This window comes from Phyllobates terribilis, unplaced genomic scaffold (assembly GCF_046119375.1).
Source record: "Phyllobates terribilis strain yellow unplaced genomic scaffold, ASM4611937v1 Scaffold_3__8_contigs__length_932513732, whole genome shotgun sequence".
Taxonomy (NCBI): domain Eukaryota; kingdom Metazoa; phylum Chordata; class Amphibia; order Anura; family Dendrobatidae; genus Phyllobates; species Phyllobates terribilis.
The window spans coordinates 6,600,686-6,615,142 of record NW_027362763.1 but is presented as its reverse complement, the minus strand read 5'-3'; the positions used below and the strand labels follow the sequence as shown (position 1 = coordinate 6,615,142).

The window sequence follows — 14,457 nt, the reverse complement described above, 5'->3', positions numbered from 1 at the left end:
ATAGGCCAAACAAGCCTTCGATATCTCAGCTGGTAGAGCGGAGGACTGTAGTTGTAAATTAGCAATCCTTAGGTCGCTGGTTCAATTCCGGCTCGAAGGACATTTTCTTCGTCCTATCTTATGTTTTGTACCTACTGGCAAACACACCACTGCTATGCTCCTTCTGTACGACTATAAAAAAAATCTAGTCCAGGAAACTTTCCTCCGTTGCACCTTGGGTTTTCAAAACGTAGGTGGCAGCAACATAGCCTTTACTTGCGGGACCTGCTGTGGGCCAAAGAGGAACGTTCTTCAACCGTAGCATGATACCCAAGCAAAAGACACCAACGTCCCTGGGTGAGCTTGAACCACCAACCTTTCGGTTAACAGCCGAACGCGCTAACCGATTGCGCCACAGAGACACAAGCCTCTACTTGATTTTCTGACAGCCTCAGCCAGGTCAAACACAATTTACGCAGATGATTTGCAAGAATAACATGATAAAAGAAAGCTATAGAAACAAAGAAACAATTGCAGAACCCTAGGAATACTCTAATAGCCCACAAATAAGCTCTTACTGATGAATTCCATCGCATGGACCTGAAGTCAGACAGTAATTAGGTTCTCCTCTTATCACCTGTAACCAGCAGCAGAGTGGCGCAGCGGAAGCGTGCTGGGCCCATAACCCAGAGGTCGATGGATCGAAACCATCCTCTGCTAAGTTATTGCTTTTTTTTATAGAATTCACCTTTACATTTTGCCAAAATGCTTCAGTCAAAGCAAGCGCGTTTCGGCTAAAAGAATAAAAATGAGCTCAAAAAATAAAAATGAGCTCAAAAATTAAACCAAACTAAAAAAGTCTAAAGCTTCTGCATGGGATTGTGCTACATTACAACTTCCTTCTACAAACTATTTAGGTTTATTTCACTCCCTTCAATTTGGTTTTCCATATACGTAGAAAAGGTTTGCTAGAAAGTTGCTTGCCCATATTTGTAAGCCAACATTCACCTTATGAATTCCACTTATGGTCTTCAACTTTGGCAAAAAGTAATCCGCACTTAAAAAAAAACAAAAAAAAAAAAAAAAAAACGAAAGAGGATGCAATGGCACGTGTCACAGCATATGAAAATTGTTATGTGTTGTGGCAAGAAACTAAAAACAAGGTCATCAGGCATGGGGGATTAGCTCAAGTGGTAGAGCGCTCGCTTAGCATGCGAGAGGTAGCGGGATCGATGCCCGCATTCTCCAAATTTATCATTTATTGTTTTTTTCAGTTGGTAGAGCGATGATTCTTTTGCAAACTGCTCATGGCTCCCACAGCTAGACCTAGGAGGCTTTCCTCCATAGGCCAAACAAGCCTTCGATATCTCAGCTGGTAGAGCGGAGGACTGTAGTTGTAAATTAGCAATCCTTAGGTCGCTGGTTCAATTCCGGCTCGAAGGACATTTTCTTCGTCCTATCTTATGTTTTGTACCTACTGGCAAACACACCACTGCTATGCTCCTTCTGTACGACTATAAAAAAAATCTAGTCCAGGAAACTTTCCTCCGTTGCACCTTGGGTTTTCAAAACGTAGGTGGCAGCAACATAGCCTTTACTTGCGGGACCTGCTGTGGGCCAAAGAGGAACGTTCTTCAACCGTAGCATGATACCCAAGCAAAAGACACCAACGTCCCTGGGTGAGCTTGAACCACCAACCTTTCGGTTAACAGCCGAACGCGCTAACCGATTGCGCCACAGAGACACAAGCCTCTACTTGATTTTCTGACAGCCTCAGCCAGGTCAAACACAATTTACGCAGATGATTTGCAAGAATAACATGATAAAAGAAAGCTATAGAAACAAAGAAACAATTGCAGAACCCTAGGAATACTCTAATAGCCCACAAATAAGCTCTTACTGATGAATTCCATCGCATGGACCTGAAGTCAGACAGTAATTAGGTTCTCCTCTTATCACCTGTAACCAGCAGCAGAGTGGCGCAGCGGAAGCGTGCTGGGCCCATAACCCAGAGGTCGATGGATCGAAACCATCCTCTGCTAAGTTATTGCTTTTTTTTATAGAATTCACCTTTACATTTTGCCAAAATGCTTCAGTCAAAGCAAGCGCGTTTCGGCTAAAAGAATAAAAATGAGCTCAAAAAATAAAAATGAGCTCAAAAATTAAACCAAACTAAAAAAGTCTAAAGCTTCTGCATGGGATTGTGCTACATTACAACTTCCTTCTACAAACTATTTAGGTTTATTTCACTCCCTTCAATTTGGTTTTCCATATACGTAGAAAAGGTTTGCTAGAAAGTTGCTTGCCCATATTTGTAAGCCAACATTCACCTTATGAATTCCACTTATGGTCTTCAACTTTGGCAAAAAGTAATCCGCACTTAAAAAAAAACAAAAAAAAAAAAAAAAAAACGAAAGAGGATGCAATGGCACGTGTCACAGCATATGAAAATTGTTATGTGTTGTGGCAAGAAACTAAAAACAAGGTCATCAGGCATGGGGGATTAGCTCAAGTGGTAGAGCGCTCGCTTAGCATGCGAGAGGTAGCGGGATCGATGCCCGCATTCTCCAAATTTATCATTTATTGTTTTTTTCAGTTGGTAGAGCGATGATTCTTTTGCAAACTGCTCATGGCTCCCACAGCTAGACCTAGGAGGCTTTCCTCCATAGGCCAAACAAGCCTTCGATATCTCAGCTGGTAGAGCGGAGGACTGTAGTTGTAAATTAGCAATCCTTAGGTCGCTGGTTCAATTCCGGCTCGAAGGACATTTTCTTCGTCCTATCTTATGTTTTGTACCTACTGGCAAACACACCACTGCTATGCTCCTTCTGTACGACTATAAAAAAAATCTAGTCCAGGAAACTTTCCTCCGTTGCACCTTGGGTTTTCAAAACGTAGGTGGCAGCAACATAGCCTTTACTTGCGGGACATGCTGTGGGCCAAAGAGGAACGTTCTTCAACCGTAGCATGATACCCAAGCAAAAGACACCAACGTCCCTGGGTGAGCTTGAACCACCAACCTTTCGGTTAACAGCCGAACGCGCTAACCGATTGCGCCACAGAGACACAAGCCTCTACTTGATTTTCTGACAGCCTCAGCCAGGTCAAACACAATTTACGCAGATGATTTGCAAGAATAACATGATAAAAGAAAGCTATAGAAACAAAGAAACAATTGCAGAACCCTAGGAATACTCTAATAGCCCACAAATAAGCTCTTACTGATGAATTCCATCGCATGGACCTGAAGTCAGACAGTAATTAGGTTCTCCTCTTATCACCTGTAACCAGCAGCAGAGTGGCGCAGCGGAAGCGTGCTGGGCCCATAACCCAGAGGTCGATGGATCGAAACCATCCTCTGCTAAGTTATTGCTTTTTTTTATAGAATTCACCTTTACATTTTGCCAAAATGCTTCAGTCAAAGCAAGCGCGTTTCGGCTAAAAGAATAAAAATGAGCTCAAAAAATAAAAATGAGCTCAAAAATTAAACCAAACTAAAAAAGTCTAAAGCTTCTGCATGGGATTGTGCTACATTACAACTTCCTTCTACAAACTATTTAGGTTTATTTCACTCCCTTCAATTTGGTTTTCCATATACGTAGAAAAGGTTTGCTAGAAAGTTGCTTGCCCATATTTGTAAGCCAACATTCACCTTATGAATTCCACTTATGGTCTTCAACTTTGGCAAAAAGTAATCCGCACTTAAAAAAAAAAAAAAAAAAAAAAAAAAAACGAAAGAGGATGCAATGGCACGTGTCACAGCATATGAAAATTGTTATGTGTTGTGGCAAGAAACTAAAAACAAGGTCATCAGGCATGGGGGATTAGCTCAAGTGGTAGAGCGCTCGCTTAGCATGCGAGAGGTAGCGGGATCGATGCCCGCATTCTCCAAATTTATCATTTATTGTTTTTTTCAGTTGGTAGAGCGATGATTCTTTTGCAAACTGCTCATGGCTCCCACAGCTAGACCTAGGAGGCTTTCCTCCATAGGCCAAACAAGCCTTCGATAGCTCAGCTGGTAGAGCGGAGGACTGTAGTTGTAAATTAGCAATCCTTAGGTCGCTGGTTCAATTCCGGCTCGAAGGACATTTTCTTCGTCCTATCTTATGTTTTGTACCTACTGGCAAACACACCACTGCTATGCTCCTTCTGTACGACTATAAAAAAAATCTAGTCCAGGAAACTTTCCTCCGTTGCACCTTGGGTTTTCAAAACGTAGGTGGCAGCAACATAGCCTTTACTTGCGGGACCTGCTGTGGGCCAAAGAGGAACGTTCTTCAACCGTAGCATGATACCCAAGCAAAAGACACCAACGTCCCTGGGTGGGCTTGAACCACCAACCTTTCGGTTAACAGCCGAACACGCTAACCGATTGCGCCACAGAGACACAAGCCTCTACTTGATTTTCTGACAGCCTCAGCCAGGTCAAACACAATTTACGCAGATGATTTGCAAGAATAACATGATAAAAGAAAGCTATAGAAACAAAGAAACAATTGCAGAACCCTAGGAATACTCTAATAGCCCACAAATAAGCTCTTACTGATGAATTCCATCGCATGGACCTGAAGTCAGACAGTAATTAGGTTCTCCTCTTATCACCTGTAACCAGCAGCAGAGTGGCGCAGCGGAAGCGTGCTGGGCCCATAACCCAGAGGTCGATGGATCGAAACCATCCTCTGCTAAGTTATTGCTTTTTTTTATAGAATTCACCTTTACATTTTGCCAAAATGCTTCAGTCAAAGCAAGCGCGTTTCGGCTAAAAGAATAAAAATGAGCTCAAAAAATAAAAATGAGCTCAAAAATTAAACCAAACTAAAAAAGTCTAAAGCTTCTGCATGGGATTGTGCTACATTACAACTTCCTTCTACAAACTATTTAGGTTTATTTCACTCCCTTCAATTTGGTTTTCCATATACGTAGAAAAGGTTTGCTAGAAAGTTGCTTGCCCATATTTGTAAGCCAACATTCACCTTATGAATTCCACTTATGGTCTTCAACTTTGGCAAAAAGTAATCCGCACTTAAAAAAAAAAAAAAAAAAAAAAAAAAAACGAAAGAGGATGCAATGGCACGTGTCACAGCATATGAAAATTGTTATGTGTTGTGGCAAGAAACTAAAAACAAGGTCATCAGGCATGGGGGATTAGCTCAAGTGGTAGAGCGCTCGCTTAGCATGCGAGAGGTAGCGGGATCGATGCCCGCATTCTCCAAATTTATCATTTATTGTTTTTTTCAGTTGGTAGAGCGATGATTCTTTTGCAAACTGCTCATGGCTCCCACAGCTAGACCTAGGAGGCTTTCCTCCATAGGCCAAACAAGCCTTCGATAGCTCAGCTGGTAGAGCGGAGGACTGTAGTTGTAAATTAGCAATCCTTAGGTCGCTGGTTCAATTCCGGCTCGAAGGACATTTTCTTCGTCCTATCTTATGTTTTGTACCTACTGGCAAACACACCACTGCTATGCTCCTTCTGTACGACTATAAAAAAAATCTAGTCCAGGAAACTTTCCTCCGTTGCACCTTGGGTTTTCAAAACGTAGGTGGCAGCAACATAGCCTTTACTTGCGGGACCTGCTGTGGGCCAAAGAGGAACGTTCTTCAACCGTAGCATGATACCCAAGCAAAAGACACCAACGTCCCTGGGTGGGCTTGAACCACCAACCTTTCGGTTAACAGCCGAACACGCTAACCGATTGCGCCACAGAGACACAAGCCTCTACTTGATTTTCTGACAGCCTCAGCCAGGTCAAACACAATTTACGCAGATGATTTGCAAGAATAACATGATAAAAGAAAGCTATAGAAACAAAGAAACAATTGCAGAACCCTAGGAATACTCTAATAGCCCACAAATAAGCTCTTACTGATGAATTCCATCGCATGGACCTGAAGTCAGACAGTAATTAGGTTCTCCTCTTATCACCTGTAACCAGCAGCAGAGTGGCGCAGCGGAAGCGTGCTGGGCCCATAACCCAGAGGTCGATGGATCGAAACCATCCTCTGCTAAGTTATTGCTTTTTTTTATAGAATTCACCTTTACATTTTGCCAAAATGCTTCAGTCAAAGCAAGCGCGTTTCGGCTAAAAGAATAAAAATGAGCTCAAAAAATAAAAATGAGCTCAAAAATTAAACCAAACTAAAAAAGTCTAAAGCTTCTGCATGGGATTGTGCTACATTACAACTTCCTTCTACAAACTATTTAGGTTTATTTCACTCCCTTCAATTTGGTTTTCCATATACGTAGAAAAGGTTTGCTAGAAAGTTGCTTGCCCATATTTGTAAGCCAACATTCACCTTATGAATTCCACTTATGGTCTTCAACTTTGGCAAAAAGTAATCCGCACTTAAAAAAAAAAAAAAAAAAAAAAAAAAAACGAAAGAGGATGCAATGGCACGTGTCACAGCATATGAAAATTGTTATGTGTTGTGGCAAGAAACTAAAAACAAGGTCATCAGGCATGGGGGATTAGCTCAAGTGGTAGAGCGCTCGCTTAGCATGCGAGAGGTAGCGGGATCGATGCCCGCATTCTCCAAATTTATCATTTATTGTTTTTTTCAGTTGGTAGAGCGATGATTCTTTTGCAAACTGCTCATGGCTCCCACAGCTAGACCTAGGAGGCTTTCCTCCATAGGCCAAACAAGCCTTCGATAGCTCAGCTGGTAGAGCGGAGGACTGTAGTTGTAAATTAGCAATCCTTAGGTCGCTGGTTCAATTCCGGCTCGAAGGACATTTTCTTCGTCCTATCTTATGTTTTGTACCTACTGGCAAACACACCACTGCTATGCTCCTTCTGTACGACTATAAAAAAAATCTAGTCCAGGAAACTTTCCTCCGTTGCACCTTGGGTTTTCAAAACGTAGGTGGCAGCAACATAGCCTTTACTTGCGGGACCTGCTGTGGGCCAAAGAGGAACGTTCTTCAACCGTAGCATGATACCCAAGCAAAAGACACCAACGTCCCTGGGTGGGCTTGAACCACCAACCTTTCGGTTAACAGCCGAACGCGCTAACCGATTGCGCCACAGAGACACAAGCCTCTACTTGATTTTCTGACAGCCTCAGCCAGGTCAAACACAATTTACGCAGATGATTTGCAAGAATAACATGATAAAAGAAAGCTATAGAAACAAAGAAACAATTGCAGAACCCTAGGAATACTCTAATAGCCCACAAATAAGCTCTTACTGATGAATTCCATCGCATGGACCTGAAGTCAGACAGTAATTAGGTTCTCCTCTTATCACCTGTAACCAGCAGCAGAGTGGCGCAGCGGAAGCGTGCTGGGCCCATAACCCAGAGGTCGATGGATCGAAACCATCCTCTGCTAAGTTATTGCTTTTTTTTATAGAATTCACCTTTACATTTTGCCAAAATGCTTCAGTCAAAGCAAGCGCGTTTCGGCTAAAAGAATAAAAATGAGCTCAAAAAATAAAAATGAGCTCAAAAATTAAACCAAACTAAAAAAGTCTAAAGCTTCTGCATGGGATTGTGCTACATTACAACTTCCTTCTACAAACTATTTAGGTTTATTTCACTCCCTTCAATTTGGTTTTCCATATACGTAGAAAAGGTTTGCTAGAAAGTTGCTTGCCCATATTTGTAAGCCAACATTCACCTTATGAATTCCACTTATGGTCTTCAAATTTGGCAAAAAGTAATCCGCACTTAAAAAAAAAAAAAAAAAAAAAAAAAAAACGAAAGAGGATGCAATGGCACGTGTCACAGCATATGAAAATTGTTATGTGTTGTGGCAAGAAACTAAAAACAAGGTCATCAGGCATGGGGGATTAGCTCAAGTGGTAGAGCGCTCGCTTAGCATGCGAGAGGTAGCGGGATCGATGCCCGCATTCTCCAAATTTATCATTTATTGTTTTTTTCAGTTGGTAGAGCGATGATTCTTTTGCAAACTGCTCATGGCTCCCACAGCTAGACCTAGGAGGCTTTCCTCCATAGGCCAAACAAGCCTTCGATATCTCAGCTGGTAGAGCGGAGGACTGTAGTTGTAAATTAGCAATCCTTAGGTCGCTGGTTCAATTCCGGCTCGAAGGACATTTTCTTCGTCCTATCTTATGTTTTGTACCTACTGGCAAACACACCACTGCTATGCTCCTTCTGTACGACTATAAAAAAAATCTAGTCCAGGAAACTTTCCTCCGTTGCACCTTGGGTTTTCAAAACGTAGGTGGCAGCAACATAGCCTTTACTTGCGGGACCTGCTGTGGGCCAAAGAGGAACGTTCTTCAACCGTAGCATGATACCCAAGCAAAAGACACCAACGTCCCTGGGTGAGCTTGAACCACCAACCTTTCGGTTAACAGCCGAACGCGCTAACCGATTGCGCCACAGAGACACAAGCCTCTACTTGATTTTCTGACAGCCTCAGCCAGGTCAAACACAATTTACGCAGATGATTTGCAAGAATAACATGATAAAAGAAAGCTATAGAAACAAAGAAACAATTGCAGAACCCTAGGAATACTCTAATAGCCCACAAATAAGCTCTTACTGATGAATTCCATCGCATGGACCTGAAGTCAGACAGTAATTAGGTTCTCCTCTTATCACCTGTAACCAGCAGCAGAGTGGCGCAGCGGAAGCGTGCTGGGCCCATAACCCAGAGGTCGATGGATCGAAACCATCCTCTGCTAAGTTATTGCTTTTTTTTATAGAATTCACCTTTACATTTTGCCAAAATGCTTCAGTCAAAGCAAGCGCGTTTCGGCTAAAAGAATAAAAATGAGCTCAAAAAATAAAAATGAGCTCAAAAATTAAACCAAACTAAAAAAGTCTAAAGCTTCTGCATGGGATTGTGCTACATTACAACTTCCTTCTACAAACTATTTAGGTTTATTTCACTCCCTTCAATTTGGTTTTCCATATACGTAGAAAAGGTTTGCTAGAAAGTTGCTTGCCCATATTTGTAAGCCAACATTCACCTTATGAATTCCACTTATGGTCTTCAAATTTGGCAAAAAGTAATCCGCACTTAAAAAAACAAAAAAAAAAAAAAAAAAAACGAAAGAGGATGCAATGGCACGTGTCACAGCATATGAAAATTGTTATGTGTTGTGGCAAGAAACTAAAAACAAGGTCATCAGGCATGGGGGATTAGCTCAAGTGGTAGAGCGCTCGCTTAGCATGCGAGAGGTAGCGGGATCGATGCCCGCATTCTCCAAATTTATCATTTATTGTTTTTTTCAGTTGGTAGAGCGATGATTCTTTTGCAAACTGCTCATGGCTCCCACAGCTAGACCTAGGAGGCTTTCCTCCATAGGCCAAACAAGCCTTCGATATCTCAGCTGGTAGAGCGGAGGACTGTAGTTGTAAATTAGCAATCCTTAGGTCGCTGGTTCAATTCCGGCTCGAAGGACATTTTCTTCGTCCTATCTTATGTTTTGTACCTACTGGCAAACACACCACTGCTATGCTCCTTCTGTACGACTATAAAAAAAATCTAGTCCAGGAAACTTTCCTCCGTTGCACCTTGGGTTTTCAAAACGTAGGTGGCAGCAACATAGCCTTTACTTGCGGGACCTGCTGTGGGCCAAAGAGGAACGTTCTTCAACCGTAGCATGATACCCAAGCAAAAGACACCAACGTCCCTGGGTGAGCTTGAACCACCAACCTTTCGGTTAACAGCCGAACGCGCTAACCGATTGCGCCACAGAGACACAAGCCTCTACTTGATTTTCTGACAGCCTCAGCCAGGTCAAACACAATTTACGCAGATGATTTGCAAGAATAACATGATAAAAGAAAGCTATAGAAACAAAGAAACAATTGCAGAACCCTAGGAATACTCTAATAGCCCACAAATAAGCTCTTACTGATGAATTCCATCGCATGGACCTGAAGTCAGACAGTAATTAGGTTCTCCTCTTATCACCTGTAACCAGCAGCAGAGTGGCGCAGCGGAAGCGTGCTGGGCCCATAACCCAGAGGTCGATGGATCGAAACCATCCTCTGCTAAGTTATTGCTTTTTTTTATAGAATTCACCTTTACATTTTGCCAAAATGCTTCAGTCAAAGCAAGCGCGTTTCGGCTAAAAGAATAAAAATGAGCTCAAAAAATAAAAATGAGCTCAAAAATTAAACCAAACTAAAAAAGTCTAAAGCTTCTGCATGGGATTGTGCTACATTACAACTTCCTTCTACAAACTATTTAGGTTTATTTCACTCCCTTCAATTTGGTTTTCCATATACGTAGAAAAGGTTTGCTAGAAAGTTGCTTGCCCATATTTGTAAGCCAACATTCACCTTATGAATTCCACTTATGGTCTTCAACTTTGGCAAAAAGTAATCCGCACTTAAAAAAAAACAAAAAAAAAAAAAAAAAAACGAAAGAGGATGCAATGGCACGTGTCACAGCATATGAAAATTGTTATGTGTTGTGGCAAGAAACTAAAAACAAGGTCATCAGGCATGGGGGATTAGCTCAAGTGGTAGAGCGCTCGCTTAGCATGCGAGAGGTAGCGGGATCGATGCCCGCATTCTCCAAATTTATCATTTATTGTTTTTTTCAGTTGGTAGAGCGATGATTCTTTTGCAAACTGCTCATGGCTCCCACAGCTAGACCTAGGAGGCTTTCCTCCATAGGCCAAACAAGCCTTCGATATCTCAGCTGGTAGAGCGGAGGACTGTAGTTGTAAATTAGCAATCCTTAGGTCGCTGGTTCAATTCCGGCTCGAAGGACATTTTCTTCGTCCTATCTTATGTTTTGTACCTACTGGCAAACACACCACTGCTATGCTCCTTCTGTACGACTATAAAAAAAATCTAGTCCAGGAAACTTTCCTCCGTTGCACCTTGGGTTTTCAAAACGTAGGTGGCAGCAACATAGCCTTTACTTGCGGGACCTGCTGTGGGCCAAAGAGGAACGTTCTTCAACCGTAGCATGATACCCAAGCAAAAGACACCAACGTCCCTGGGTGAGCTTGAACCACCAACCTTTCGGTTAACAGCCGAACGCGCTAACCGATTGCGCCACAGAGACACAAGCCTCTACTTGATTTTCTGACAGCCTCAGCCAGGTCAAACACAATTTACGCAGATGATTTGCAAGAATAACATGATAAAAGAAAGCTATAGAAACAAAGAAACAATTGCAGAACCCTAGGAATACTCTAATAGCCCACAAATAAGCTCTTACTGATGAATTCCATCGCATGGACCTGAAGTCAGACAGTAATTAGGTTCTCCTCTTATCACCTGTAACCAGCAGCAGAGTGGCGCAGCGGAAGCGTGCTGGGCCCATAACCCAGAGGTCGATGGATCGAAACCATCCTCTGCTAAGTTATTGCTTTTTTTTATAGAATTCACCTTTACATTTTGCCAAAATGCTTCAGTCAAAGCAAGCGCGTTTCGGCTAAAAGAATAAAAATGAGCTCAAAAAATAAAAATGAGCTCAAAAATTAAACCAAACTAAAAAAGTCTAAAGCTTCTGCATGGGATTGTGCTACATTACAACTTCCTTCTACAAACTATTTAGGTTTATTTCACTCCCTTCAATTTGGTTTTCCATATACGTAGAAAAGGTTTGCTAGAAAGTTGCTTGCCCATATTTGTAAGCCAACATTCACCTTATGAATTCCACTTATGGTCTTCAACTTTGGCAAAAAGTAATCCGCACTTAAAAAAAAACAAAAAAAAAAAAAAAAAACGAAAGAGGATGCAATGGCACGTGTCACAGCATATGAAAATTGTTATGTGTTGTGGCAAGAAACTAAAAACAAGGTCATCAGGCATGGGGGATTAGCTCAAGTGGTAGAGCGCTCGCTTAGCATGCGAGAGGTAGCGGGATCGATGCCCGCATTCTCCAAATTTATCATTTATTGTTTTTTTCAGTTGGTAGAGCGATGATTCTTTTGCAAACTGCTCATGGCTCCCACAGCTAGACCTAGGAGGCTTTCCTCCATAGGCCAAACAAGCCTTCGATAGCTCAGCTGGTAGAGCGGAGGACTGTAGTTGTAAATTAGCAATCCTTAGGTCGCTGGTTCAATTCCGGCTCGAAGGACATTTTCTTCGTCCTATCTTATGTTTTGTACCTACTGGCAAACACACCACTGCTATGCTCCTTCTGTACGACTATAAAAAAAATCTAGTCCAGGAAACTTTCCTCCGTTGCACCTTGGGTTTTCAAAACGTAGGTGGCAGCAACATAGCCTTTACTTGCGGGACCTGCTGTGGGCCAAAGAGGAACGTTCTTCAACCGTAGCATGATACCCAAGCAAAAGACACCAACGTCCCTGGGTGGGCTTGAACCACCAACCTTTCGGTTAACAGCCGAACACGCTAACCGATTGCGCCACAGAGACACAAGCCTCTACTTGATTTTCTGACAGCCTCAGCCAGGTCAAACACAATTTACGCAGATGATTTGCAAGAATAACATGATAAAAGAAAGCTATAGAAACAAAGAAACAATTGCAGAACCCTAGGAATACTCTAATAGCCCACAAATAAGCTCTTACTGATGAATTCCATCGCATGGACCTGAAGTCAGACAGTAATTAGGTTCTCCTCTTATCACCTGTAACCAGCAGCAGAGTGGCGCAGCGGAAGCGTGCTGGGCCCATAACCCAGAGGTCGATGGATCGAAACCATCCTCTGCTAAGTTATTGCTTTTTTTTATAGAATTCACCTTTACATTTTGCCAAAATGCTTCAGTCAAAGCAAGCGCGTTTCGGCTAAAAGAATAAAAATGAGCTCAAAAAATAAAAATGAGCTCAAAAATTAAACCAAACTAAAAAAGTCTAAAGCTTCTGCATGGGATTGTGCTACATTACAACTTCCTTCTACAAACTATTTAGGTTTATTTCACTCCCTTCAATTTGGTTTTCCATATACGTAGAAAAGGTTTGCTAGAAAGTTGCTTGCCCATATTTGTAAGCCAACATTCACCTTATGAATTCCACTTATGGTCTTCAACTTTGGCAAAAAGTAATCCGCACTTAAAAAAAAAAAAAAAAAAAAAAAAAAAACGAAAGAGGATGCAATGGCACGTGTCACAGCATATGAAAATTGTTATGTGTTGTGGCAAGAAACTAAAAACAAGGTCATCAGGCATGGGGGATTAGCTCAAGTGGTAGAGCGCTCGCTTAGCATGCGAGAGGTAGCGGGATCGATGCCCGCATTCTCCAAATTTATCATTTATTGTTTTTTTCAGTTGGTAGAGCGATGATTCTTTTGCAAACTGCTCATGGCTCCCACAGCTAGACCTAGGAGGCTTTCCTCCATAGGCCAAACAAGCCTTCGATAGCTCAGCTGGTAGAGCGGAGGACTGTAGTTGTAAATTAGCAATCCTTAGGTCGCTGGTTCAATTCCGGCTCGAAGGACATTTTCTTCGTCCTATCTTATGTTTTGTACCTACTGGCAAACACACCACTGCTATGCTCCTTCTGTACGACTATAAAAAAAATCTAGTCCAGGAAACTTTCCTCCGTTGCACCTTGGGTTTTCAAAACGTAGGTGGCAGCAACATAGCCTTTACTTGCGGGACCTGCTGTGGGCCAAAGAGGAACGTTCTTCAACCGTAGCATGATACCCAAGCAAAAGACACCAACGTCCCTGGGTGGGCTTGAACCACCAACCTTTCGGTTAACAGCCGAACGCGCTAACCGATTGCGCCACAGAGACACAAGCCTCTACTTGATTTTCTGACAGCCTCAGCCAGGTCAAACACAATTTACGCAGATGATTTGCAAGAATAACATGATAAAAGAAAGCTATAGAAACAAAGAAACAATTGCAGAACCCTAGGAATACTCTAATAGCCCACAAATAAGCTCTTACTGATGAATTCCATCGCATGGACCTGAAGTCAGACAGTAATTAGGTTCTCCTCTTATCACCTGTAACCAGCAGCAGAGTGGCGCAGCGGAAGCGTGCTGGGCCCATAACCCAGAGGTCGATGGATCGAAACCATCCTCTGCTAAGTTATTGCTTTTTTTTATAGAATTCACCTTTACATTTTGCCAAAATGCTTCAGTCAAAGCAAGCGCGTTTCGGCTAAAAGAATAAAAATGAGCTCAAAAAATAAAAATGAGCTCAAAAATTAAACCAAACTAAAAAAGTCTAAAGCTTCTGCATGGGATTGTGCTACATTACAACTTCCTTCTACAAACTATTTAGGTTTATTTCACTCCCTTCAATTTGGTTTTCCATATACGTAGAAAAGGTTTGCTAGAAAGTTGCTTGCCCATATTTGTAAGCCAACATTCACCTTATGAATTCCACTTATGGTCTTCAACTTTGGCAAAAAGTAATCCGCACTTAAAAAAAAAAAAAAAAAAAAAAAAAAAACGAAAGAGGATGCAATGGCACGTGTCACAGCATATGAAAATTGTTATGTGTTGTGGCAAGAAACTAAAAACAAGGTCATCAGGCATGGGGGATTAGCTCAAGTGGTAGAGCGCTCGCTTAGCATGCGAGAGGTAGCGGGATCGATGCCCGCATTCTCCAAATTTATCATTTATTGTT

General features: G+C 42.0%; 33 non-coding genes across 33 annotated transcripts; 22 read left to right on the top strand and 11 right to left on the bottom strand.

Moving 5' to 3' along the window:
* Positions 1 to 14: 14 nt before the first annotated feature.
* On the top strand, positions 15 to 100 carry TRNAY-GUA (transfer RNA tyrosine (anticodon GUA)). Its single transcript is given in 2 exon segments — positions 15 to 51; positions 65 to 100. It is a non-coding gene; the product is annotated as a tRNA-Tyr (tRNA).
* A 227-nt stretch (positions 101 to 327) lies between these two features.
* On the bottom strand, positions 328 to 401 carry TRNAN-GUU (transfer RNA asparagine (anticodon GUU)). Its single transcript has one exon. It is a non-coding gene; the product is annotated as a tRNA-Asn (tRNA).
* A 753-nt stretch (positions 402 to 1,154) lies between these two features.
* On the top strand, positions 1,155 to 1,227 carry TRNAA-AGC (transfer RNA alanine (anticodon AGC)). The gene has a single exon. It is a non-coding gene; the product is annotated as a tRNA-Ala (tRNA).
* A 109-nt stretch (positions 1,228 to 1,336) lies between these two features.
* TRNAY-GUA (transfer RNA tyrosine (anticodon GUA)) lies at positions 1,337 to 1,422 on the top strand. The gene is given in 2 exon segments: positions 1,337 to 1,373; positions 1,387 to 1,422. It is a non-coding gene; the product is annotated as a tRNA-Tyr (tRNA).
* A 227-nt stretch (positions 1,423 to 1,649) lies between these two features.
* Positions 1,650 to 1,723, bottom strand: TRNAN-GUU (transfer RNA asparagine (anticodon GUU)). Its single transcript has one exon. It is a non-coding gene; the product is annotated as a tRNA-Asn (tRNA).
* A 753-nt stretch (positions 1,724 to 2,476) lies between these two features.
* Positions 2,477 to 2,549, top strand: TRNAA-AGC (transfer RNA alanine (anticodon AGC)). Its single transcript has one exon. It is a non-coding gene; the product is annotated as a tRNA-Ala (tRNA).
* Positions 2,550 to 2,658: 109 nt separating this feature from the next.
* Positions 2,659 to 2,744, top strand: TRNAY-GUA (transfer RNA tyrosine (anticodon GUA)). The gene is given in 2 exon segments: positions 2,659 to 2,695; positions 2,709 to 2,744. It is a non-coding gene; the product is annotated as a tRNA-Tyr (tRNA).
* A 227-nt stretch (positions 2,745 to 2,971) lies between these two features.
* TRNAN-GUU (transfer RNA asparagine (anticodon GUU)) lies at positions 2,972 to 3,045 on the bottom strand. Its single transcript has one exon. It is a non-coding gene; the product is annotated as a tRNA-Asn (tRNA).
* A 752-nt stretch (positions 3,046 to 3,797) lies between these two features.
* Positions 3,798 to 3,870, top strand: TRNAA-AGC (transfer RNA alanine (anticodon AGC)). Its single transcript has one exon. It is a non-coding gene; the product is annotated as a tRNA-Ala (tRNA).
* Positions 3,871 to 3,979: 109 nt separating this feature from the next.
* TRNAY-GUA (transfer RNA tyrosine (anticodon GUA)) lies at positions 3,980 to 4,065 on the top strand. The gene is given in 2 exon segments: positions 3,980 to 4,016; positions 4,030 to 4,065. It is a non-coding gene; the product is annotated as a tRNA-Tyr (tRNA).
* Positions 4,066 to 4,292: 227 nt separating this feature from the next.
* TRNAN-GUU (transfer RNA asparagine (anticodon GUU)) lies at positions 4,293 to 4,366 on the bottom strand. The gene has a single exon. It is a non-coding gene; the product is annotated as a tRNA-Asn (tRNA).
* Positions 4,367 to 5,118: 752 nt separating this feature from the next.
* Positions 5,119 to 5,191, top strand: TRNAA-AGC (transfer RNA alanine (anticodon AGC)). Its single transcript has one exon. It is a non-coding gene; the product is annotated as a tRNA-Ala (tRNA).
* Positions 5,192 to 5,300: 109 nt separating this feature from the next.
* TRNAY-GUA (transfer RNA tyrosine (anticodon GUA)) lies at positions 5,301 to 5,386 on the top strand. The gene is given in 2 exon segments: positions 5,301 to 5,337; positions 5,351 to 5,386. It is a non-coding gene; the product is annotated as a tRNA-Tyr (tRNA).
* A 227-nt stretch (positions 5,387 to 5,613) lies between these two features.
* Positions 5,614 to 5,687, bottom strand: TRNAN-GUU (transfer RNA asparagine (anticodon GUU)). Its single transcript has one exon. It is a non-coding gene; the product is annotated as a tRNA-Asn (tRNA).
* A 752-nt stretch (positions 5,688 to 6,439) lies between these two features.
* TRNAA-AGC (transfer RNA alanine (anticodon AGC)) lies at positions 6,440 to 6,512 on the top strand. Its single transcript has one exon. It is a non-coding gene; the product is annotated as a tRNA-Ala (tRNA).
* A 109-nt stretch (positions 6,513 to 6,621) lies between these two features.
* Positions 6,622 to 6,707, top strand: TRNAY-GUA (transfer RNA tyrosine (anticodon GUA)). The gene is given in 2 exon segments: positions 6,622 to 6,658; positions 6,672 to 6,707. It is a non-coding gene; the product is annotated as a tRNA-Tyr (tRNA).
* A 227-nt stretch (positions 6,708 to 6,934) lies between these two features.
* On the bottom strand, positions 6,935 to 7,008 carry TRNAN-GUU (transfer RNA asparagine (anticodon GUU)). The gene has a single exon. It is a non-coding gene; the product is annotated as a tRNA-Asn (tRNA).
* Positions 7,009 to 7,760: 752 nt separating this feature from the next.
* TRNAA-AGC (transfer RNA alanine (anticodon AGC)) lies at positions 7,761 to 7,833 on the top strand. Its single transcript has one exon. It is a non-coding gene; the product is annotated as a tRNA-Ala (tRNA).
* A 109-nt stretch (positions 7,834 to 7,942) lies between these two features.
* Positions 7,943 to 8,028, top strand: TRNAY-GUA (transfer RNA tyrosine (anticodon GUA)). Its single transcript is given in 2 exon segments — positions 7,943 to 7,979; positions 7,993 to 8,028. It is a non-coding gene; the product is annotated as a tRNA-Tyr (tRNA).
* A 227-nt stretch (positions 8,029 to 8,255) lies between these two features.
* TRNAN-GUU (transfer RNA asparagine (anticodon GUU)) lies at positions 8,256 to 8,329 on the bottom strand. Its single transcript has one exon. It is a non-coding gene; the product is annotated as a tRNA-Asn (tRNA).
* Positions 8,330 to 9,081: 752 nt separating this feature from the next.
* TRNAA-AGC (transfer RNA alanine (anticodon AGC)) lies at positions 9,082 to 9,154 on the top strand. Its single transcript has one exon. It is a non-coding gene; the product is annotated as a tRNA-Ala (tRNA).
* A 109-nt stretch (positions 9,155 to 9,263) lies between these two features.
* On the top strand, positions 9,264 to 9,349 carry TRNAY-GUA (transfer RNA tyrosine (anticodon GUA)). Its single transcript is given in 2 exon segments — positions 9,264 to 9,300; positions 9,314 to 9,349. It is a non-coding gene; the product is annotated as a tRNA-Tyr (tRNA).
* Positions 9,350 to 9,576: 227 nt separating this feature from the next.
* Positions 9,577 to 9,650, bottom strand: TRNAN-GUU (transfer RNA asparagine (anticodon GUU)). Its single transcript has one exon. It is a non-coding gene; the product is annotated as a tRNA-Asn (tRNA).
* Positions 9,651 to 10,403: 753 nt separating this feature from the next.
* Positions 10,404 to 10,476, top strand: TRNAA-AGC (transfer RNA alanine (anticodon AGC)). The gene has a single exon. It is a non-coding gene; the product is annotated as a tRNA-Ala (tRNA).
* Positions 10,477 to 10,585: 109 nt separating this feature from the next.
* Positions 10,586 to 10,671, top strand: TRNAY-GUA (transfer RNA tyrosine (anticodon GUA)). Its single transcript is given in 2 exon segments — positions 10,586 to 10,622; positions 10,636 to 10,671. It is a non-coding gene; the product is annotated as a tRNA-Tyr (tRNA).
* Positions 10,672 to 10,898: 227 nt separating this feature from the next.
* TRNAN-GUU (transfer RNA asparagine (anticodon GUU)) lies at positions 10,899 to 10,972 on the bottom strand. Its single transcript has one exon. It is a non-coding gene; the product is annotated as a tRNA-Asn (tRNA).
* A 752-nt stretch (positions 10,973 to 11,724) lies between these two features.
* Positions 11,725 to 11,797, top strand: TRNAA-AGC (transfer RNA alanine (anticodon AGC)). Its single transcript has one exon. It is a non-coding gene; the product is annotated as a tRNA-Ala (tRNA).
* A 109-nt stretch (positions 11,798 to 11,906) lies between these two features.
* On the top strand, positions 11,907 to 11,992 carry TRNAY-GUA (transfer RNA tyrosine (anticodon GUA)). Its single transcript is given in 2 exon segments — positions 11,907 to 11,943; positions 11,957 to 11,992. It is a non-coding gene; the product is annotated as a tRNA-Tyr (tRNA).
* Positions 11,993 to 12,219: 227 nt separating this feature from the next.
* TRNAN-GUU (transfer RNA asparagine (anticodon GUU)) lies at positions 12,220 to 12,293 on the bottom strand. The gene has a single exon. It is a non-coding gene; the product is annotated as a tRNA-Asn (tRNA).
* Positions 12,294 to 13,045: 752 nt separating this feature from the next.
* Positions 13,046 to 13,118, top strand: TRNAA-AGC (transfer RNA alanine (anticodon AGC)). Its single transcript has one exon. It is a non-coding gene; the product is annotated as a tRNA-Ala (tRNA).
* Positions 13,119 to 13,227: 109 nt separating this feature from the next.
* On the top strand, positions 13,228 to 13,313 carry TRNAY-GUA (transfer RNA tyrosine (anticodon GUA)). Its single transcript is given in 2 exon segments — positions 13,228 to 13,264; positions 13,278 to 13,313. It is a non-coding gene; the product is annotated as a tRNA-Tyr (tRNA).
* Positions 13,314 to 13,540: 227 nt separating this feature from the next.
* Positions 13,541 to 13,614, bottom strand: TRNAN-GUU (transfer RNA asparagine (anticodon GUU)). The gene has a single exon. It is a non-coding gene; the product is annotated as a tRNA-Asn (tRNA).
* Positions 13,615 to 14,366: 752 nt separating this feature from the next.
* Positions 14,367 to 14,439, top strand: TRNAA-AGC (transfer RNA alanine (anticodon AGC)). Its single transcript has one exon. It is a non-coding gene; the product is annotated as a tRNA-Ala (tRNA).
* Positions 14,440 to 14,457: the final 18 nt, after the last annotated feature.